This window comes from Bombina bombina, chromosome 2 (assembly GCF_027579735.1).
Source record: "Bombina bombina isolate aBomBom1 chromosome 2, aBomBom1.pri, whole genome shotgun sequence".
NCBI classification, from domain to species: domain Eukaryota; kingdom Metazoa; phylum Chordata; class Amphibia; order Anura; family Bombinatoridae; genus Bombina; species Bombina bombina.
This window is the reverse complement of record NC_069500.1, coordinates 915,557,532-915,582,557: the sequence shown is the minus strand read 5'-3', so window position 1 is coordinate 915,582,557 and position 25,026 is coordinate 915,557,532. Positions and strand designations below refer to the sequence as shown.

Here is a 25,026-nt window from a genome sequence, read left to right as displayed (position 1 = left end):
AAGATATGTTTGTTTGTATACTAATGTACATACTGATTGAAACATGATATGTATTCTTGGTAACTTCGAGTGAAAAATAAAAGTTTAAAAGGTATTAACCCCTAAACCTAAGTATAAACCTAACCCTAATACCCCCCTAACTTAAATATAATTTAAATACATCTAAATAAAATAACTACAATTAAATAAATTATTCCTATTTAAAAATAAATACTTACCTATAAAATAAACCATAAGATAGCTGCAATATAACTAATATAACATTGTAGCTAGTTTATGATTTATTTTTATTTTACAGGCAACTTTGTATTTATTTTAACTAGGTACAATAGTTATTAAATAGTTATTAACTATTTAATAGCTACCTAGCTAAAATAAGTTCAAAATTACCTGTAAAATAAATCCTAACCTAAGTTACAATTACACCTAACACTACACTATGATTAAACTAATTACCTAAACTACCTACAATTAATTACAATTAAATTCAATAAACTAAAATACGAAAAAAAAACCCACTAAATTACAGAAAAAAAAAAAATTACAAGAAGTTTAAACTAATTACACCTAATCTAAGCCCCCTAATAAAATAAAAAAGCCTTTTGCGGGGCATTGCCCCAAAGTAATCAGCTCTTTTACCTGTAAAAAAAGAATACAATACCCCCCCCACCAAGATTAAAACCCACCACCCACACACCCCTACTCTAAAACCCACCCAATACCCCCTAAAAAACTAACACTACCCCATTGAAGATCACCCTACCTTGAGACGTCTTCACCCAGCCGGGCACAAGTAGTCATCCGATCCGTCCAGAAGTTAGAGGTCAATTCTATTGGCTGATCCAATCAGCCAATCGGATTGAACTTCAATCCGATTGGCTGATTAAATCAACCAATCAGATTTTTCCTACCTTAATTCCGATTGGCTGATAGAATCCTATCAGCCAATCGGAATTTGAGGGACGCCATCTTGGATGACGTCATTTAAAGGAACCGTCATTCGTTGTTAGTCCATCGTGATGGAAGGATGCTCTGCGCCGGATGTCTTCAAGATGGAGTCGCTCCTCGTCAGATGGATGAAGATAGAATATGCCGCTTGGATGAAGCCTTCTCCCGGTCCCGATGTCCTCTTCTGCCCGGATAGGATGAAGACTTCTGCCGTTCTGGATGTCCTCTTCTGCCCCATTGGATGAACACTTCTGGACGGATTGGATGACCACTTGTGCCCGGCTGGGTGAAGACGGCTCAAGGTAGGGTGATCTTTAATGGGGTAGTGTTAGGTTTTTTTAAGGGGGTATTGGGTGGGTTTTAGAGTAGGGGTGTGTGGGTGGTGGGTTTTAATGTTGGTGGGGGGGTATTGTATTCTTTTTTTTTTAAATAAATTTTTTATTAGGACATATGTAATACAGTCATAATGAGAAACATTGCACAGCAATATTATGTGAACAGTAACAACATCTGATCTTCAATGAATAAAATTTCTCTGAATAGAATGAGGAGAAAGTGGATATGCAGCATATAAAGAGAAAGGAGGAGAAAGAAGAAAGTAAGAAGGAAAAGGGGAGGGTACATTTTTAAGGACGGGTGGGTAGGGTATAAATACAGCTCCCTAATGGCTGTAATTTCCAGCTGTATAAGATTAACTCACTATGGCACAATATCACAATCAATCTGTGGTTGAGACCACAGAGACTAATTAAAGCTACACAGGACTGTAGTCCCAAACCAAGGTATGGAGGTCTTCAGAACCATGTATATGAGGGACATATGCCTCCATCGACTTGATATACCGCAGGGTATCCATAATTTGTTCCCACAGTGGAGAGGCCGACTGAAGCCACATTTTGGCAATGGACAATTTAATCACCAGAAATAAATAGACGCAGAATAGTTTTTGTGGAGAGGGTAGCTTTGGAGGAAGGATGTGGAACAAGCCTATGCTGGGTGTTGCTGGTATTGAAATGTCCTTCACATTACAGTGTTGAACTGCTTCCTGTCATAGAGGTGCAATGACTGGGCAACACCACCAAATGTGGGCTGGGGTGCCCAGGGAATCACAACCCCTCCAACACTTGGGGGAGTTAGTGTGTGATATTTTAAATAGACGGACCGGTGTCATGTGCCACTGCAGTAACACTTTGAGAAATAATTCATACAGGGTAATGCAATGGGCTGCTTTTTTAGTTAATCGAATTGCCAGGTGCCATGCTAATGGTTCATGAGTTGTAGCCAAAGAAGATTCCCATTGTTTGATCGATGGAGATTTATAGAAAAGTGGGGGATGCAAAATATCCTAGTAAGAGGACGAGAGCAATTTTTTATGTGAGATTTTTAAGTCCCATTTCATCTCCCATTTGGTTTTAGACCACAGCGGATCTCCGTCAAAACCCCATGATTTAAGGAAGCTCCAGAACTCAAAATGTAAGAGTAAGGGCGGGTTATACTTCTGAAGAAAAGCCTGATATGAGATTAGTTACATCAATGATGTCCAGGTCTGACCACAGAGACGGGTGATTGTCCGGCAGTGCTAAAATAAGCCCCCTAATCTTATGGGATGGAGATGGATGAGGTGCAACTGTGGGTAAGTTAAGGTTTTTGTCCCAAAATTTCAAATTGGATACTATAACTTGATTTACTAAAATAGTTTGTGGTCTAGCGTGTTTAGGAAGCCATATCAGATCCTCGAGAAAATACCCCGGCGGAAGTGAGGCCTGCTCCAATTCTGCCCATCTACTATTAGTTGGCATACCCCATTGCGTCACATGGGAAAGGCGAGCAGCCTCATGATAGTAGAGAATATTAGGGGCAGCCACCCCCTCCAGCAGACACAGGTTGCTGCAAGGTACTTGTGGCAATTCTAGGAACCTTATTATGCCAAATGAATTTATTACATTGCTGCTGGAATTTGTGTATCAGGGACTTAGATATTGGGATAGGTAGAGATCTGAATAGATAGGTCAACTTAGGCAAAAGACTCATCTTAAATGCAGCTATGCGACCCATCCACGATAGTGATGGCACATTCCAAGCTTCTGTGGACGTTACTATTTCAGATAGTAAAGGAGAGAAATTCATGGAGAGAATGGTGGAAATACTATGTGATAAAAATACACCAAGGTGTTTGATATGTGAGGTGGACCAGCAAAATTTTAATTCTTTTTTTACAGGTAAAAGAGCTGATTACTTTGGGGCAATGCCCCGCAAAAGGCCCTTTTAAGGGCTACTTGTAATTTAGTATAGGGTAGGGAATTTAATTATTTTGGGGGGCTTTTTTATTTTATTAGGGGGCTTAGATTAGGTGTAATTAGTTTAAACTTCTTGTAATTTTTTTTTCTGTAATTTAGTGTTTGTTTTTTTTGGTAATTTAGTTTATTGAATTTAATTGTAATTAATTGTAGGTAGTTTAGGTAATTAGTTTAATTATACTGTAGTGTTAGGTATAATTGTAACTTAGGTTAGGATTTATGTTACAGGTAATTTTGTACTTATTTTAGCTAGGTAGCTATTAAATAGTTAATAACTATTTAATAACTATTGTACCTAATTAAAATAAATACAAAGTTGCCTGTAAAATAAAAATAAATCATAAGCTAGCTACAATGTAACTATTAGTTATATTGTAGCTAGCTTAGGGTTTATTTTATACGTAATTATTTAGTTTTAAATAGGAATAATTTATTTAATTGTAGTTATTTTATTTAGATGTATTTAAATTATATTTAAGTTAGGGGGGTGTTAGGGTTAAGGTTAGACTTAGGTTTAGGGGTTAATAACTTTATTATAGTGGCGGCGACGTTGGTGGCGGCAGATTAGGGGTTCATTAATTTAATATAGTTGCGGCGACGTTGGGAGGGGCAGATTAGGGGTTAATAACTATAATGTAGGTGTCGGCGATGTTGGGGGCAGCAGATTAGGGGTTTATAAGTATAATGTAGGTGGCGGCGGTGTCCGGAGCAGCAGATTAGGGGTTAATAGCATAATGCAGGTGGCGACTATGTCGGGGGCGGCAGATTAGGGGTTAATAAGTGTAAGATTAGGGGTGTTTAGACTTGGGGTTCATGTTAGGGTGTTAGGTGCAGACATATTTTTTTCTTTCCCCATAGGAAACAATGGGGCTGCGTTAGGAGCTGAACGCTGCTTTTTTGCAGGTGTTAGGTTTTTTCAGCCAGCTCAGCCCCATTGTTTCCTATGGGGAAATCGTGCACGAGCATGTTTAGCCAGCTTACCGCTACCGTAAGCAGCGCTGGTTTCGAGGTGAGATGTGGAGCTAAATTTTGCTCAATGCTCACTTTTCTGAGGCTAATGCCGGCTTGCAGAAAACTCGTAATACCAGCATTGGCTTAAGGGAGCAGTAAGAAAAAAAGGAGCGTTAGCACCGCACAGCCTTACCGACAAAACTCGTGATCTAGGCGTAAGTCTGCATGTCAGTCACATACAAAATACAGTCTGACATGCAGGCTTAGTTTTTTACCCCAGACAGGCAGCCAACACTGCAACATATATTGCCAATGCCAATAGCCCAGCCATCATCATTAAATTTATTCAGCCCTTGGCCTTGATGGCTGCCATGTTGGCTAAAAAAATAAAAATGTAAATCAGAAAGTGTTGCCTTTGCCGCTCCAAGATTGCGCCCCCCTAGCCTGTCTGTATGTAAGCGTCGGCCCTGAACACAAACACCGTAGAAATGCAATATTAGCCTTGGTCCCAAACGGTCAGAAACTGGAAAAGGATAAAAAAAAAAAAAAGTTTTTTTTTTTTTTTTTTTTTTTAAACACTACAATGCCCTCTATTTTGGGGACATTTGGGGCACATTTAGAAAATTAACCGCAAAGTCGCGGTAGCAATAATAAACCACTTGTTATGACTGGTTAATTTTTGCGCTCTTGCAAACTGGCAAATTTGCCCTTTTGCAGAAGCCCAATAATATAGAGCTCTAGTTTGATTTTTTTGTTATGTGTGGTAAACTCCAGATTTCCAAAACACTTTGGCCTAGATTTAGAGTTGGGCGGCAGCCGTCAAAACCAGCGTTAGAGGCTCCTAACGCTGGTTTTGGGCTACCGCCGGTATTTAGAGTCAGTCATTAAAGGGTCTAACGCTCACTTTCCAGCCGAGACTTTTCCATACCGCAGATCCCCTTACGTCATTTGCGTATCCTATCTTTTCAATGGGATCTTTCTAACGCCGGTATTTAGAGTCGTGGCTGAAGTGAGCGTTAGAAATCTAACGACAAATCTCCAGCCGCAAAAAAAGTCAGTAGTTAAGAGCTTTCTGGGCTAACGCCGGTTCATAAAGCTCTTAACTACTGTGCTCTAAAGTACACTAACACCCATAAACTACCTATGTACCCCTAAACCGAGGTCCCCCCACATCGCCGCCACTCGATTAAATTTGTTTAACCCCTAATCTGCCGACCGCCACCTACGTTATACTTATGTACCCCTAATCTGCTGCCCCTAACACCCCTAACCCCTAACCTGCCCCCCACAACGTCGTCGCCAGCTACCTACAATAATTAACCCCTAATCTGCCGACCGCAAAGCGCCGCCACCTACGTTATCCTTATGTACCCCTAATCTGCTGCCCCTAACACCGCCGACCCCTATATTAAATTTATTAACCCGGAATCTGCCCCCTCAACGTCGCCTCCACCTGCCTACACTTATTAACCCCTAATCTGCCGAGCGGACCGCACCGCTACTATAATAAAGTTATTAACCCCTAATCCGCCTCACTCCCGCCTCAATAACCCTATAATAAATAGTATTAACCCCTAATCTGCCCTCCCTAACATCGCCGACACCTAACTTCAATTATTAACCCCTAATCTACCGACCGAATCTCGCCGCTACTGTAATAAATGGATTAACCCCTAAAGCTAAGTCTAACCCTAACACTAACACCCCTCTAAATTAAATATAATTTAAATCTAACGAAATAAATTAACTCTTATTAAATAAATTATTCCTATTTAAAGCTAAATACTTACCTGTAAAATAAACCCTAATATAGCTACAATATAAATTATAATTATATTATAGCTATTTTAGGATTTATATTTATTTTACAGGTAACTTTGTATTTATTTTAACCAGGTACAATAGCTTTTAAATAGTTAAGAACTATTTAATAGCTAAAATAGTTAAAATAATTACAAAATTACCTGTAAAATAAATCCTAACCTAAGTTACAATTAAACCTAACACTATACTATCAATAAATTAATTAAATAAAATACCTACAATTATCTACAATTAAACCTAACACTACACTATCAATAAATTAATTAAATACAATATCTACAAATAAATACAATGAAATAAACTAACTAAAGTACAAAAAATAAAAAAGAACTAAGTTACAAAAAATAAAAAAATATTTACAAACATTAGAAAAATATTACAACAATTTTAAACTAATTACACTTACTCTAAGCCCCCTAATAAAATAACAAAGCCCCCCAAAATAAAAAAATGCCCTACCCTATTCTAAATTAAAAAAGTTCAAAGCTCTTTTACCTTACCAGCCCTGAACAGGGCCCTTTGCGTGGCATGCCCCAAAGAATTCAGCTTTTTTGCCTGTAAAAAAAAAACATACAATACCCCCCCCAACATTACAACCCACCACCCACATACCCCTAATCTAACCAAAACTCCCCTTAAATAAACCTAACACTAAGCCCCTGAAGATCTTCCTACCTTATCTTCACCATACCAGGTTCACCGATCCGTCCTCGGAAGTCTTGATCCAAGCCTCGGAAGTGTTGATCCAAGCCCAAGTGGGGGGCTGAAGAGTGACGTCCATCCTCGGGCTGAAGTCTGGATCCAAGCGGCGGCTGAAGAACTCCATCATCGGGCTGAAGTTGGAAGTCCATCATCGGGATGAAGTCTTCTATCAAGCCGCATCTTCAATCTTCTTTCTTCTGGAGCGGAGCGGAGCCATCTTCTTTCCAACAGACGCGGATCCAACCTCTTCAACCGACGCCTACTCGCCGAATGACGGTTCCTTTAAATGACGTCATCCAAGATGGTGTCCCTCGAATTCCGATTGGCTGATAGGATTCTATCAGCCAATCGGAATTAAGGTAGGAATATTCTGATTGGCTGATGGAATCAGCCAATCAGAATCAAGTTCAATCCGATTGGCTGATCCAATTAGCCAATCAGATTGAGCTCGCATTCTATTGGATGTTCTATTGGATGTTCCAATCGGAATTCGAGGGACGCCATCTTGGATGACGTCATTTAAAGGAACCGTCATTCGGCGAGTAGGCGTCGGTTGAAGAGGTTGGATCCGCGTCCGTTGGAAAGAAGATGGCTCCGCTCCGCTCCAGAAGAAAGAAGATTGAAGATGCGGCTTGATAGAAGACTTCATCCCGATGATGGACTTCCGACTTCAGCCCGATGATGGAGTTCTTCAGCCGCCGCTTGGATCCAGACTTCAGCCCGAGGATGGACGTCACTCTTCAGCCCCCCGCTTGGGCTTGGATCAACACTTCCGAGGCTTGGATCAAGACTTCCGAGGACGGATTGGTGAACCTGGTATGGTGAAGATAAGGTAGGAAGATCTTCAGGGGCTTAGTGTTAGGTTTATTTAAGGGGGGTTTGGGTTAGATTAGGGGTATGTGGGTGGTGGGTTGTAATGTTGGGGGGGTATTGTATGTGTTTTTTTTACAGGCAAAAGAGCTGAATTCTTTGGGGCATGCCCCGCAAATGGCCCTGTTCAGGGCTGGTAAGGTAAAAGAGCTTTGAACTTTTTTAATTTAGAATAGGGTAGGGCATTTTTTTATTTTGGGGGGCTTTGTTATTTTATTAGGGGGTTTAGAGTAGGTGTAATTAGTTTAAAATTGTTGTAATATTTTTCTAATGTTTGTAAATATTTTTTTATTTTTTGTAACTTAGTTCTTTTTTATTTTTTGTACTTTAGTTAGTTTATTTGTAGTTATTTGTAGGTATTGTATTTAATTAATTTATTGATAGTGTAGTGTTAGGTTTAATTGTAGATAATTGTAGGTATTGTATTTAATTAATTTATTGATAGTGTAGTGTTAGGTTTAATTGTAACTTAGGTTAGGATTTATTTTACAGGTAATTTTTTAATTATTTTAACTAGGTAACTATTAAATAGTTATTAACTATTTAATAGCTATTGTACCTGGTTAAAATAAATACAAAGTTACCTGTAAAATAAATTTTAATCCTAAAATAGCTACAATATAATTATAATTTATATTGTAGCTATATTAGGGTTTATTTTACAGGTAAGCATTTAGCTTTAAATAGGAATAAGTTATTTAATAATAGTTAATTTATTTCATTAGATAAAAATTATATTTAACTTAGGGGGGTGTTAGGGTTAGGGTTAGAATTAGCTTTAGGGGTTAATACATTTATTAGAATAGAGGAGAGCTCCAGTCGGCAGATTAGGGGTTAATGTTTGAAGTTAGGTGTCGGCGATGTTAGGAAGGGCAGATTAGGGGTTAATACTATTTATTATAGGGTTATTGAGGCGGGAGTGAGGCGGATTAGGGGTTAATAACTTTATTATAATAGCGGCGCGGTCCGGTCGGCAGATTAGGGGTTAATAAGTGTAGGCAGGTGGAGGTGACGTTGTGGGGGGCAGATTAGGGGTTAATTAATATAATATAGGGGTCGGAGGTGTTAGGGGCAGCAGATTAGGGGTATATAGGGATAATGTAAGTAGCGGCGGTTTACGGAGCGGCAGATTAGGGGTTAAAAAAAATATGCAGGTGTCAGCGATAGCGGGGGTGGCAGAATAGGGGTTAATAAGTGTAAGGTTAGGGGTGTTTAGACTCGGGGTACATGTTAGGGTGTTAGGTGCAGACATAGGAAGTGTTTCCCCATAGAAAACAATGGGGCTGCGTTAGGAGCTGAACGCGGCTTTTTTGCAGGTGCTCAAACAGCCCCATTGTTTTCTATGGGGGAATCGTGCATGAGCGCGTTTTTGAAGCTGGCCGCGTCCGTAAGCACCGCTGGTATCGAGAGTTGCAGTGGCGTTAAATTATGCTCTACGCTCCCTTTTTGGAGCCTAACGCACTGAAAACCCAGCCATTCTGTGAACTCTAAATACCAGCGGTATTTAAAAGGTGCGGCCAGAAAAAAGCATGCGTAGCTAACGCACCCCTTTGGCCGCAAAACTCTAAATCTAGGCGTAATTTATTTATAGCTTAATGTTTTTCATTAGTGTCTATAAATAAATAGTTACCATTAGGTTTTTCCCTAATCTGTCTCTTCTGCTGAATACAATTATGGATAGATATAAAACAGGCTTTTTTAATTTCCTGTTTTGTATTTGTCTCTAATTGTCCTCAGAAGAAGGGACAGATAAAGGAAAAAATGAACTTCTGATATGGCAGCACTCATTGCTTTGTAGAAAAGTACTTTACGTTTATATCATCAATATTTATACAACTAATAAAAATGTAAAAAAAAATGTTTATATCAAGTCAATCTTTGCTTTGAATACATCATTATATTTAGCATTTAGTTACTGTTTAATATCCATTTAAATGAATTTATCTTGCCTTGTAGAGGATAAAAGAATTATACATCCAATTTATTTTATAGACTGTAAAATTCTTTTGCTTGCACCAACTTGTTTTGCCTTTCTGGAATCTTGTATCCTACAGTTCCTGCCAAGCAATTATGGATTACAGATGACAGGCAGGAAACTGAAGTAAACAAACAATTGCATTTCTCTTTACATATCACTATGTTTTTCTGCAAAAATGAACAACTAAGAGATAAGGTATATATATATAAAAAATAATAATAATTAGCATTAAAGGGATATTAAATAGTGCTCCTTTAGTTAAAACATGTTAAATCAAAGTAAACATAAAAAAGTAACAGATTGTATTAAAAAACAGCAAAAACTTGTTTTTTTTTTTAACTAAATGAGCACTTGAAATTCTCAGTGAAGTCATTGCCCACAGCTAGATAACAGATCTACCATTACATAACTTTGGTTACACGGTCACATACTGAATAAGGGCAATATGTTAAATCCAGCTAGCAGATCGGTGTCTCCTAGCAACACTTCAAAAGAAAACATGCTTATTTGCCTTTTAAAGTGATGGAATAATACATATTACGATGAGGGGTGATTTTTTTTATTAAAACAATGAAACAGACTAGATTATATCCCTTTAATTATAAATTATTTGTAAGGTGTTTATTTTTAATTAATCAACATAATCAAAATTTGTTTAAGTTGTCTTGTCACTTATTGAAGGAACACTAAAGTCAAAAATTCAGGGTTTTAAACCTAAGAAATCTTAAAGAACAAATAAAAACAGCAGATTTGCATAATCAACAAATGCATGATAAAAAGACAATGCAGTAGTACTTAGGGGCCGATTTATCAAGCTCCGTATGGAGCTTGGTGCCCCTTAATGCCCCTTGTTTCATGTGAGCACTTCAGCTCCCCGGAAACAGAAGTTATAAAGCATTGGTATAAAGACCGCTGCTCCATAACTTGTCTGCCTGCTCTGAGGCCGCGGACAGACATCAACCTGATCAAATACGATCGGGTTGATTGACACCCCCTGCTAGCGGCCGATTGGCATTTCACAAGAACTGCTGGTGCAATGATAAATGCTGACAGCGTATGCTGTCGGCATTTATTGATGTGCAGCGGACATGATACGCTACATTGTATCATGTCCGCTCGCACTATGATAAATATACCCCTATGTCTGAACTTCAAATGAGTAGTAGATTTTTTTATTTATGTCTATTTCCACACCCACTGTATCATGTGACAGCCATCAGCCTATCACAAATGCAGGTACGTATATTCTGTGAATTCTTGCACATGCTCAGTAGGAGCTGGTGACTCAAAAAGTGTAAATATAAAAAGGCTGTACACATTTTGCTAATAGAAGTAAACTGGAAAGTTGTTTAAAATTGCAGGCTCTATCTGAATCATGAAAGTATAATTTTGACTTGAGTGTCCCTTTAAATGACAACATGGCAGCTCCCATTACATTAAAGAAACTAAACCCACTATGGATTAGAAGGAAATCTCATTATTGAATGGCGTATAAACTTTAAAGTCTTTTTTGCAGCAGTATTTGATATATGTAGTATATGACATATGGAACTATTCAGCTTAAACACACAGATAGGTAAGTCGTTTTCTTCATTTGTGAGGTACAAAGAAGGCCACTCTATATTTGGACCAGGTAGAAGAATCGGACACAGGCAGCACTTGACAGGGGCAGCACACGTGGAGATCAATTTATGGATAATAGGGTTTTAAAGAGAAATTGGTCTTATATGATGCGGATCTGCATCTTCTCATGTGAATTTTTAATCAACTAAACTTTAATCTTTGAGATATCTGACTCTGAATGGGTTTTGTTAGACTGTAGTATGCAGAGAGCTTAGGGGCATCATTTTATTTTCTAAATGACAATTTATTTTCCTTATGATCAGGGTGCGTAGATCTGAACATTTGCAGTCAATTTATTAAGGTAACAGTCATTTCACTTCCATAATTACAAAACAAGTTCTTCCTATAGAGAGATGTTAACAGTAACTGCTTTCCTAGTCATGAATTACATGCCCTGAATCCTGAACTACACCAGTCAAGTCATGAGCCCTCCCACTGTACAGGTGTGTATGGATGGGAAAAAGGGAGTGTGTATCAGCTGCTGTAATGACAAGTAAACACTCCCAACATGCACTGAGGCACTAAGGAGTGGCTTACATTTTCAGCAATTCAGTGCCTAAAGAAGTAATAATTAACTTCTTCCTTTGTCTTGTAGAAGTAATCCAGGTACACTGTCAGGTCATTCGGACACTGTCATGTTGACTCGGCTGCTCTATGAAGCACAGGATCAAATGCCTTTCATCATTCCTATGAGAACAAAGGTAAGAGACATCTCAGAGAAAGTGCTTGTTTTAAGCCACTAATTCTGAAAAGGTATTAGACGTAACAGCTAATTCCTATGAAGGGCACCATATACTTGCGAACACCCAGCACCGTTACCGTAATAATATTTTCATTTCATCCTGAACCTTTAAATCAGCAGAGAGACCTAAAAATACTAGAATTTACTCAGACTGGAAATACCAGGATATAGGGATTACCAAGTTTACTTTCTGTGCATATGGAAGAATTCAGTTGGTTTGAATAAATGTTTAACTTAGCTAAAGGTAATACAATAAAGATGAACGTCTTTGTTTTGTGTTCTGAAAACAAACATGACAAACTTTAGCTTGTTTGCTTTAGACAACATTAATTCTCTGTGCGACTTGGGAGTTATTGATTTATTGTCATTTAGATTCATGTTTTAATATAGACTATTATCAGAATCATTGTAGGATTATAAACATATTCTTTACACAAAATGTTAAATTTCTTAATTAACTATACAATTGTTGGTTACTCATTAGTGAATATATCAATGGTTTCATTTTGCCCATAAAGTAATTATTTTTGTTTTTGCATTAACATTTAGGGCTAGATTATGAGTGGCGCGCTAACTGTTGCATGCAAGCGAAAAAGGGTTGATTCATGGCAGTTTTTCGCTTATATTACAAGTAGAAAGAAAATGCTTTTGCTTGAGCGCAATTGAAGTTAACGTGCGTATGGCATAACCCCAAAGCTATGGTTAACTGTTTTACAAAACAAAAAAGTTGCACAAAACACATCAAAAATACATTACAAAGCACAGTTAGATTCATAATAACACTATCTAAAAAAAAAATGCACAAAAAAGTTATAAGGGCTCAAAGATTTGAGGTCTCAGGTGTTAGAAAAAAACAAAAGACTGCATATATATATATATATATATATATATATATATATATATATATATAGACAAGAATGAGGGAACACAAGTTGCACAGTCACATCAAGTCCCGTATGGGATCAAAACCACTCTCTCTGAAATATATGATAGACAAAGCTGAAAAGGTAACGGTCTTGTACATAAAAATATAAGCGAATAAAAGACCAACAGATTTCCTCATTAAAGCAAACTCAAGGCGAGAACAGTTCTTATAGCTCTGCAAGTATAAACTTCTGTTGCATCTATTAAAGACGCCTGCCACACCGGCGGGAGTGGAACCTGAAAAAGCAGCCCGTGCTCAAACAGCTCATAGCTGTGCCCACTCATCGCTCCTTCATGTGCCTGCTCTGTGTCCGCCGTGATCTCAGCTTCTGTATCCAAATGCTGCCGCTGGTAGCGGCATCCAGTTCCTGTAGAGGTGTGTCTAGTCACATGATCGACCTTGGCAAATCACCATGCCTCAGCTACGAAGTGGAATATCTGTAGTATAGAGAGAGAGATAAACGAGTTCCCTTCGTCTCTGATACCTGGTCAAATGTGGTCATCAAATAGAAAGGAAATCTTCCAGAGGCAAAGTAAAATCCAAAAGTTTTATTTGTAATCCATTTGGGATAAAATAACTCATGGGGGTCTAAAAAATACACATATAAAAAGCACAAGTGTACATTAGTCTGACATGTTTTGGCTAAACTGACGTAATCATAGCTGATCTAGTATACCTGTGGTACATATTTAAAAGCAAACCTTAAATTTCATTGGCATTACAATTAACCAATAGTGATGTTTAAATTATGTGTAGTAAACTTTAACCCTGTAAACCCTGTAAATTCCATTACTACATTGAAAGAGAAATGCATACAACAATACGTAAGTTACATAGTACTTTTGCCATATATTATGGCTCCTACTGAAATATTGTCAGTAAATACATTTGCATATTTAACACTTTACTTCCAAGTGTAAATGTATAGGCAAATATAGGAGATATATTTAGATATAGGGAGAATATGATCATTATTGCCTTGTGAAGGGAGATACCATATATATTCAAAGTATGGTTTGCACTATAGCTACTGAGTGGTATATAAGTATATATATAAATACATTTTGTATTTTGTTATATACAGACAATGTATGCATGTATGTATGTATGTATGTATTGGGTACTTGTATTGTAAAGCACGGCTAATCACCTGTAAGGGTCTCAAGGCGCTGCTCATTTTATTGACCTCAGAAGGATATAAGGCTGAGTGGACCTCGCTGGGGATTGAACCTGCAAACAATATTTCAATTGCAGAATTCACATGTTAGGGAAAATGCACATATATATAGTACTATTAGTGAGGACTGCGTATATTTTAACCTCAAAGCATAATATGAATTCTGTGGGTCACCTAATCTCATAAGTAACTATGCACTATCGGGACCAATATCATCTAAAATGGTTATATTGCAATTTTGGTAATAAGATATACATTTACATAAATACATGAAGGGAAAATGAAAATAGAATGAAAATAATAATAATAGTAGTAGTATGCAGTTTTATTGCTGGATTAATGGGACAATGGCATTCTTGAAGGGAACAAAGCTAGAGAGAGGGTAGCGATATACATTTCAAATGACATAATTATAATGCACACACATATATACAAACATTAATATATTAGTGCGTCCTGTGCTAAAATGTTATGCATAAAGAATAGTGCACATCTAGTTTCATAGGGATGTGATCTTTTCAGAATATTCCTAAACACTGTTTATACTATATGACACATTACAACAAGTGACACACTTTCCCGTCCCGCATAAGGCCCAAAATGGGCTGTCACATATCCAGAATTAATCATATAAATGTTCTACTGTTGTATTAAAAAGTGTAAGAAGGGATAAGGTGGGGGGCTCAAGTCAGAGAACGATCAAACACCAGATCCACAAATATCTGTAGATCATACTCTCAGTTGAGTCCTTTGGGCACCCTGGTCTGTAGTCTGAATACCCAGAACTTTTTTTCACGTTTACCCAGAATTTTGTCTCTGTCTCCTCCTCTTGGTGGAAACTTAATAAATTCTATGGCTTGCCATCGGAATGATGCATTGATCTTATTATGTACATTTTTGAAATGTTTGACCAGAGGAGTGGTTGCCTCACCTATCTTAATTGTGGACAAATGATTTCTGATTCTAGAATTCACGTCATTTGTCGTGAGGCCATTGTATTTAAAATGGCGTTTGATGCATGTAATTAGATATATGACATAGGAGGATGTACAATTGAGGCAAGAAGTAATTTTTAATTATTCTCCAGTAACCTCAGACAAAAGCTATCTCAAAATTGGAAGAACTCACAAGGTCTGCTCCTCAATTTCCACATTTGTACATCCCCCTATCTCTCAGCCACGAACCCTGTGCCAACGTTGTCTGGGAAGGTAGTTCAGAGGGGGACAAATAGTTCCCAATTGTCTGTATATCACAAAATACAAAATGTATTTATACATATATATAATATATACCTCTCAGTAGCTATAGTGCAAACCATACATTGAATATTCTGTATATGGTATCTCCCGTCACAAGGCAATAATGACCATATTCTCCCTATATCTATCTATCTATCTATCTATCTATCTATCTATCTATCTATCTATCTATCTATATATCTCCTTTGCATACATATATTTCATTATTTGCATATACATTCACACTTGGAAGTAAAGTGTTAAATATGCAAATGTATTCACTGACAATATTTCAGTAGGAGCCATAATATATGGCAAAAGTACTATGTAACTTATGTATTGTTGTATGCATGTCTCTTTCAAGATAGTAAGAGAATTTACAGGGTTAAAGTTTACTACACATAATTTAAAAACAGGTATTGGTTAATTGTACCGCCAATTAAATTTAAGGTTTGCTTTTAAATATGTACCACAGGTGTACTAGATCAGCTATGATTACGGCAGTTTAGCCGAAACATGTCAGACTAAAGTACACTTGTGCTTTTTATGTGTATTTTTTGGACCCCCATGAGTTATTTTATCCCAAGTGGATTACAAATAAAACTTTTGGATTTCAATTTGCCTCTGGAAGATTTCCTTTCTATTTGATGACTCTCTATCTCTCTCTCTCTCTCTCTCTATCTATCTATCTATCTATCATCTATCTATCTATCTATCTATCTATCTATCTATCTATCTATCTATATGTTTATATGCCTGTGCATATGTATTTAAAAGTGTATATATGTTTTTACAGACATATATACACATATAAACACATAAATACAACTGTACACATATATAGACATATATAGAAGTGCATTGAAGCCCTTTGCACTTAAAGGGACATGAAACCCAACAAAAATTATTTCATGATTTAGGTAGTGCATACAATTTTAAACAACTTTCCAGTTTAATTCTATTCTCAAATTTGCTTCATTCTCTTGCTATCATTTGTTGAAGGAGCAGCAATGTACTACTGGTTTCTAACTGAACAAATGGTTGAGCCAATGACAATCTGTATATATATATATATATATATATATATGCAGCCACCAATCAGCAGCTAGAACCTAGGTTAGAATAGTTCTTAGAATACTTGGATGTCTCTGGTTACTCATAGTTATATTTAGATGAACAGACCCACTAATTATTACTATATAATTTTGGCAGACAATTGGTGTCGCCGTACATTAGGAAATTTCATTGTGGTTTGTTCTGCATAAATAACCGGTATGTTATTTAGTAATAACTTTAAGGAGTTCATTACTGTACTTGCTTTACAAATCCGTTGCCAGTTATGCACCATTTTGGAATAATGCTGTATTAACCACCTAATCATGGGATACTTTAAATACACTGCACCACCGACAACGTGGCAAGCCTTCCTATCGATACAGTAGTTATATATTTGATATTAACATAAACATAAACATTCAGTTGTTTCGATATGCCCATTGAGGCTTTTAATGCACAGTACTGACGTTTTTTGTACTCCTGTAGTAATTAACCTAATGTACCAGTGTGCAATTTGCTACAATGTTAGTATTTTCAATACTACTTACCAGCTGAGCTTGGCATTTTACTTTCAATTAAGTATCCTATTCCATATAGAGGACTTTATGACGTCCCACACATACTGCTTTTAGGAGCACAGTCCCAAGTCTGACATTTTCTTGGGTCTAGTTATTAATTAATATATGTGATCTCCTAAACATTATGTGATTAATAGTGGCCCTTTTATTGCACTATATCATTATAATATTGTGGCACACTCCTCCCCACTCTGGGAAGACAACTTTTCAAGGCTAGAAACTCCATTTATGATTCAATAATCTACTGGTTTGTCAAACACCTACCTGTAACAATATTACACGTGATATATCTCCACACCAGGGGATACAGCAATTCTGTGATTGTGTTGCACAAGATATCACTACACTGTGTTTTTATGTTTGACTGAAATTTTATTTTTATTTTTACAATAAAAGTTAAGTTTAAACCCCTTCATCCGGAGAATAATAATTTCTCCTCCACTGTCCTTATTGTTCACCTACTTATAGTGTTGTTGAGTTCTATTCAGGTACATACTTTACCAGTGGTTCATTTGTCCTGGTGTCTCTAATTTATCTCTTATATACAGCACCATTCCTACATTATACTTTTATATAGTGAGATATATTCCATTATCTGACAGGTTATGTATACATTATTTAGGAAACAACACATGTAGTGCCATCGTTTCCCTTTCGCCCTTTCCCCTAATGTTAGATATAGAAGTGCATTTGAGCCCTTTGCAGTTAAGTAGATGAAAACATGTAAAAGCATATTTATGCAATATTTGTATTTAATAAATGTTTTACCTATGTATTTACTGTAAATATTTCACATTCCAATGTTCTGCACATAACAGAATATGGTCTAAGTATTTATTAATAGATATTCCTATAGATATATCTGAATATATATCTATACCTATATATAATCATGTATATAGGTATAATATATATTTGTGACAAAAAATATCATATATTGTGAAAAAAATTTCATATATATATATATATACTGTAAATATGTATTTATGAATAAATTGAACATATTCTGTTATGTGAAGAACATTGGAATGTGAAATATTAATATTTTCCTGTCGGGTTAGTGCACTTGAGAATATGTGATCATGTTTGCGCGCAAGTAGGGTGCCCCCCCCCCCCCTTTTACTGTTTCATTGACTTCTATGGGGAAATAGGTTATTGCGCACCAAATTCCAAGTTTTTACGCAAGTTGGGTTAGTGCGAGAGAGAGCGAAAACACTTTACTTTCAACATGTGATACGATCACAACCTGACACGCGCAAAGAGTTTACAATTGTAATCAAATATTGTATTTAGTTTTATCTCCTGTGGTCAAGGCTTTGAATGATGCACATGCAGCTTCAGATACATGTGGTATATGGGAATACAGAATATGCTCAGAGTTCTAGGACTTTGTTTATTTTTGTTTACTGCTGTTCATGACCCTAGAGAATAATTTAATCTCCTGATTCCTTTGTTAAAATATGAGAAAATACTGAAGTAGGCTCAGGAGTGCGCACATGTCTTTAGAACATGTGCACACTCCTCAGCTTACTTCAGTATGTTTTCATGGAACAGAGCAACATTCTAACATGGATACCAAGAGAAAGAGAGGTAAATTTGATAACAGAATTTAATTGAAAAGTAGTTTATTGTTTATTGTACATTCGTGATAGTTTAATTTTGACTCCCATGTTCCTTTAAATAGAGTCAATTTCCCTGTGTCGTTGTTCTAGTATTGAGAACATAGATACATTTTTATGAACTGATCAAGAGTATGTGATTAACAGATGTTCCGCTATCTTTTCATATCAAACATGTTAACTAACGAGAGCTAAATAAATATAAAATATAACTCTTAAGCAAGGTAATGCATAAATTACCTTGTCAAATTGTTTCACAACTAAGCAAATGATTAGCATTATACTCTTAGCTTGAAAAAAAAACTGGGTTTCATTTCTCTTTAAATTCAAATTAAATTTAATTAAACCCAAGGTAAATGACTTAAAGGCATGCGTTTGCATAAAAATAAATGCTCTTTTTCATTAAAGCATTTTAATTTTTAAAGGGACATTATACACTCATTTTTTCTTTGCATAAATGTTTTGTAGATGATCTATTTATATAGCCCATAAAGTTTTTTTTAAAAAAAAAATAAATGTATAGTTTTGCTTATTTTTAAATAACATTGCTCTTATTTTCAGACTCCTAACCAAGCCCCAAAGTTTTATGTGAATACCGTCAGCTACCTTCTCCAGCTTGCTCCTGTTTGTGGAAAGGGTCTTTTCATATAAAAAAAGAAGGGGGAGGGGGGGTGTCTTATTTGCCACTTGCAGTGGGCTTTCCAGTTACTTTTTCAACAGAGCCAAACTGACAGCTTCTAAGTACGTTTTTAAACAGTTTTATACTGGATTTTTATATCAGTATCTGTGCATCTTATTCTTTATAGTAGTGTCTGTCTATTACATGCAGTTATATGAAAATGAGTGTATACTGTCCCTTTAAGTACTTTCCTTCTTTTAACTATGATTACAACCCTTGTGACTGGGTCAACCACTCTGGCAGAGTGCATTGTGTTTTCAGATAAGGATATGGCCAAAGTGAGTTAATCAGGAATGACTGCATCCTGACCTGGAATAATACAAAACATGACTAATAAGTGACTTTAACTGTGTATAATCCCTTTGTTGAGTTTAAATCCAGGATGAATAAAAAAAAATATCAATAAACTTTGAACATTTTAATATTGCACTAGAATGTCCTTTAACATATATAAAAGGTGTTTAACCTTGACAATATCTTTAACGTTGTCAATATTTTCTTGCACGCAGCAGATAAATTCCTTGGATTGTTGCAAGTTATAAAAGGCTGATATATACCATATAGCTTCTGGGTACTGACTTGTGCCATTATTTACTATTCATTTTAACAAATACGTTATTGAATTAATAATAATGAGGCATTGTTTTATGCAAACTTACATTTACGTCATCAGAATTGTCATCATCTTTAAAACATTTGTACCAGCAATACCTACTTAAAGGGATTTTTGTTTGCAGATATGTTTTGTAGATGATCCATTTATAAAGCCCATACAGGTTTGTTTTTTTAAAAAATGTATAGTTTTGCTTATTTTTAAATAACATTGCTCTGATTTTCAGACTCCTAGCCAAGCCCCAAAGTTTTAGGAGAATACTGACATATACCTACTTTATCTTGCTCCTTTTTGTGTAAATAGTCTTTTCATATGCAAAAGAAGGGGGAGGGGGGGTGTCTGCTATTTCCTACTTGCAGTGGGTGTTCCAGCTACCATTTTAAGAGAGCTAAATTGGAAGCTTCTAAGTAAGTTTTTAAACGGTTTTATACTGGATTTTTAGATCAGTTTCTGCATATTATTATTTATAGTAATGTCTATGATATGCAGTTATATGAAAATTGGTGTATACTGTCCCTTTAAACAAACTTGGTTGTTAGTGTAACTGATAACAACCAATAATGGTTTGTTTATATTTTCTATGTAATGTGGATTTTTGATAGCTCTAATTCTCTAGTTTTCCCTACCTAGTAGATTGGTGAAAATATGTAGAGCCTGATTATCAAAAACTTGGCAGCGAGAGAAATTATGCAGAGAATCCCTTGGGGCCCTATGATCTAAATACAAATCTTAGCTTGAAAACTGTTTGCCTTGCTATGCACAATTCAATCTGGATATGAATGAGAGACACATATATTGCATGATAATGCTTAAAAAGCCCCAACATTTTGCTTTGGTTTCTCTTCATACCAGCAAGTTTTTGAAAAGCGCCTCAGAGCCTTGATTTACAGGTTTTAATATCAGCATTGCTAGTTTAGCCTTTTAACCTTCTAAGAATCATAAACTCCCTACCATTAAGTTAATAGTTCATTTTTATCACCTACTAAATATTGACTAATATTGATCTATGCCCTAAGTATAATTATTACCATTTTATCACTTCCAAGCATGTACAATTAATATTTATGTCCTAAAATGTCTTATATAATTATAATACTATGGGGCCAATTTATCAATGCTTCAACTGATAATACGCTGGAATCTCGCGTCAAATTAGACACAAAGTTGATCCGCCTTATTTAACAAAGCGTCAAGATTGTCAAATGTTGAAATGTGTGGCTTAATATACACTCCCGCGATATCAATCCGACCCAGATCGATGCTTGTGTTATTCGAGTGGAATATTGATCATCCGGCATCACATTCGATTCTATTTGACCCTCTTGCCAATTTATCAAACATTCAACAGGTATGCTCGCGTCTATTCTGACACAGCGTAACTATCATTCAAACCGCCACCCTTGAGGCCCCGAATGCTGTAGAAATCAATGGGAGTCTTAAAATACATAAAGGTTATGTTCAATGCTGCAAGACAATGAAACATATTAGATAATAAAAGTAAATTAGGGAGATGTTACCCTACTTATAGATTATGTTACATCTTTGTCTCTCATTACAGAGCAAGGGAACAATATTATTGCTCCAAATTTGGTGCGAAGTATTGCAACAAATTTGGTGCACTAGTAGATATAGGGATACAAATTAAATAAATACATTGCATATCATAGCCAACTTCCTTTTTTTTGGATAACTCTATTTGCACCATGTTTAACGTGTTTAATACAAGTCCCACTCTCCACTTCACACCAAATTTGCGCAATGCTCAAACTCCTAAACAACCCACAAACTGGTAAAGTTTTCCACAACTTCTTATAGGTAAATGCATAATCACGTCATTAATGAAATTAGCAAATCTGATTTAAATATACATTTTCTACTATCACTAACAAATCAAATGGCACTTACAAGTTCTGATGAGTGATCATCGACTCAAGTATAGAGACTTGAGTCATTGATCACTAATCAGAACTTGTAAGTGCCATTTGTTACATTGTGTATTATACTTTGAAAGTATGTATATGTGAAATTAGTATTAAAGATAAACATTGATGATGACATTAGGCCACACAGAGTAATATTTCTGACAATGATTTTAATAATCGAATGATGTTTGATTCAATATAATCTTAAGCTGATAGCTCAAAGGGATAGTCTACCTATACTTAAACTGTCATGAATCAGATACAGCAGAAATTAAAACCACCTCTTTACTGTCATGCTATTTTCAGTGTTTTTCTTCCTTCTCTTGAATTTTATTTTCATTAAGAAATGTCATCTTAAATGCCAGCTCATTTTGTAACACCTGTGTAGGGGTGGTGTTTCAAACTAGACTACTATCAGGAAGGGTTACACAGGTACAGAGAGAAAACTGTCCCAGCTCTTAAGACATCCATTGATTTCAAATAAATACATATGATACCCTGATTACATTATATTCACAATTATTCTTGCTCAGAATAATTATATATTTACACTATATACATATAGTGGTATAAATAAACACAGAGATATGAAAGACAACATTAATAAAAAGAGAGAAGCACTCAACCTGGGAACGAACAATAGCATAATAGCTTGTTCTATGGCTAGTTACCACCCTAGATGCAGCCTCTTTTTGCTCAATATGTGCCTTACAAAGAGAAGAACTTTCCTGTAGCATATCAGTCTGATCCTGACTTAACAGTGCAGTCCAGCCCCGAAATACCAGGCAATCCCTCTCTGAATGAGAGAAACAGCAAAACCCAGACTTTTGCTTGTTCATTCCCAGGTTGAGCGCTTCTCTCTTTTTATTTATGCAAATTATGAAATTTTGGGAAGTCTCCCTAAGTGTGATGCGGGGATCCAGACGTGGACCCGTTGCTCAGTGTGCCTAGAGGGATATGGCTGCACCTCACTGACGAGGCCCACAATATGACGAAACGTACGTCTGGGGTTTTGCTGTTTCTCTCGTTCAGAGAGGGATTGCCTGGTATATCGGGGCTGGACTGTACTGTGAAGTCAGGATCAGACTGATATGCTTCAGGAAAGTTCTTCTCGGTGAAAGGCACATGTTGAGCAAAAAGAGGCTGCTTCTTGGGTGGTAATTAGCCATAGAGCAAGCTATTATGCTATTGTTCGTTCCCAGGTTGAGCGCTTCTCTCTTTTTATTTATGCAAATTATGACATTTTGGGAAGTCTCCCTAAGTGTGATGCGGGATTCCAGACGTAGACCCGTTGCTCAGTGTGCCTAGAGGGATATGGCTGCACCTCACTGACGAGGCCAACAATAGGCCGAAACGTACATCTGGGGTTTTGCTGTTTCTCTCGTTCAGAGAGGGATTGCCTGGTATTTCGGGGCTGGACTGTACTGTGAAGTCAGGATCAGACTGATATGCTTCCGGAAAGTTCTTCTCGGTGAAAGGCACATGTTGAGCTTCTTGGGTGGTAATTAGCCATAGAGCAAGCTATTATGCTATTGTTCGTTCCCAGGTTGAGCGCTTCTCTCTTTTTATTTATGAAAGACAACATTATTTAGAACAAAAAAAGGAATTTAGGGACATCTAAATATGTTTGCAAAAGATTTGTGACATAACACTTATATATTTATATATGTGCAAAAATATATGTACAAATTCTAGCATTATTAATCATTTAAAAAAATGCCCCGCAAAAGGCCCTTTTAAGGGCTATTGGTAGTTTAGTTTAGGCTAGGGTTTTTTTTTATTTTGGGAGGGCTTTTTTTATTTTGATAGGGCTATTAGATTAGGTATAATTAGTTTAAATATCTTGTAATTTGTTTTTATTTTGTGTAATTTAGTGGGTCTTTTTGTTTGTATTTTAGGTATTTGTATTTAATTTAGTTAATTGTATTTAATTTAAGTAATTTATTTAATTGTAGTGTAATGTTAGGTGTTAGTGTAACTAGTGTTTTAAATAGGAATTATTTAGTTATTAATAGTAGGTTTTCTTTAGATTTTTTTAAATTATATTTAAGTTAGGGGGTGTTAGGGTTAGACTTAGGTTTAGGGGTTAATAACTTTAGTATAGTGGCGGCGACGTTGGGGGCAGCAGATTAGGGGTTAATAAATGTAGGTAGGTGGCAGCGATGTTAGGGGTGGTAGATTAGGGGTTAATAATATTTAACTAATGTTTGTGATGCTGGAGTGCGGCGGTTTAGGGGTTAATATGTTTATTATAGTGTCGGCGATGTCCGGAGCGGCAGATTAGGAGTTAATAAGTATAATGTAGGTGTCGACGATGTCAGGGTGTTTAGACTCGGGGATCATGTTAGGGTGTTAGGTGTAAACATAAATTTTGTTTCCCCATAGGAATCAATGGGGCTGCGTTATGGAGCTTTACGCTGCTTTATTGCAGGTGGTAGGCTTTTTTTCAACCGGCTCTCCCCATCGATGTCTATGGGGAAATCGTGCACGAGCACGTACAACCAGCTCACCGAGATTGCGGTATGGAGCACAAGTTTGCTCTACGCTCACTTCTTGTCTTTTAACGCCGGGTGTATAAAAACCTGTAATACCAGCGCTGTAGGTAAGTGAGCGGTGACAATAACGTTCAAGTTAGCACCGTACCCCTCATAACGCAAAACTCGTAATCTAGCCGTTCATTTGATATTTTTATTAATGCGATTTTTTTTTTTAGATTAAACATTTTTTATTTTTAATGGGCCAAAAAAGAGCTGATTGCCTTTTTAAGGGCAATGCCCATACAAATGCCCTTTTAGGAGCAATGGGTAGATTAGGTTTATTTTTATTTTGTGGGTTTGGGGGGTAGGGATTTGTAATGTTAGGGGTAGTGATGTTGCGAACTTAAAATTTTCCGTTCGCGAACGGTGAACGCGAATTTCCGCAAATGTTCGTGAACGGGCGAACCGGGCGATCCGCCATTGGCTTCAATAGGCAGGCGAATTTTAAAACCCACAGGGACTCTTTCTGGCCACAATAGTGATGGAAAAGTTGTTTCAAGGGTACTAACACCTGGACTGTGGCATGCCGGAGGGGGATCCATGGCAAAACTCCCACGTAAAATTACATAGTTGATGCAGAGTCTGGTTTTAATCCATAAAGGGCATAAATCACCTAACATTCCTAAATTGTTTGGAATAACATGCTTTAAAACATCAGGTATGATGTTGTATCGATCAGGTAGTGTAAGGGTTACGCCTGCTTCACAGTGACAGACCAAACTCCCCGTTTAACGCACTGCAAACAAC

At 36.6% G+C, this 25,026-nt stretch overlaps 1 protein-coding gene across 2 annotated transcripts in view; it reads left to right on the top strand.

Moving 5' to 3' along the window:
* The first annotated feature begins 11,710 nt into the window (after nucleotides 1-11,710).
* Nucleotides 11,711-25,026, top strand: part of RASSF6 (Ras association domain family member 6) — a 118,509-nt gene continuing 105,193 nt past the window's right edge. For both annotated transcript variants that reach the window (XM_053703316.1, XM_053703315.1), the window contains exon 1: nucleotides 11,711-11,894. The gene's annotated coding sequence lies outside the window, so the exon portion shown is untranslated. The remainder of the gene's footprint in view (nucleotides 11,895-25,026) is intronic.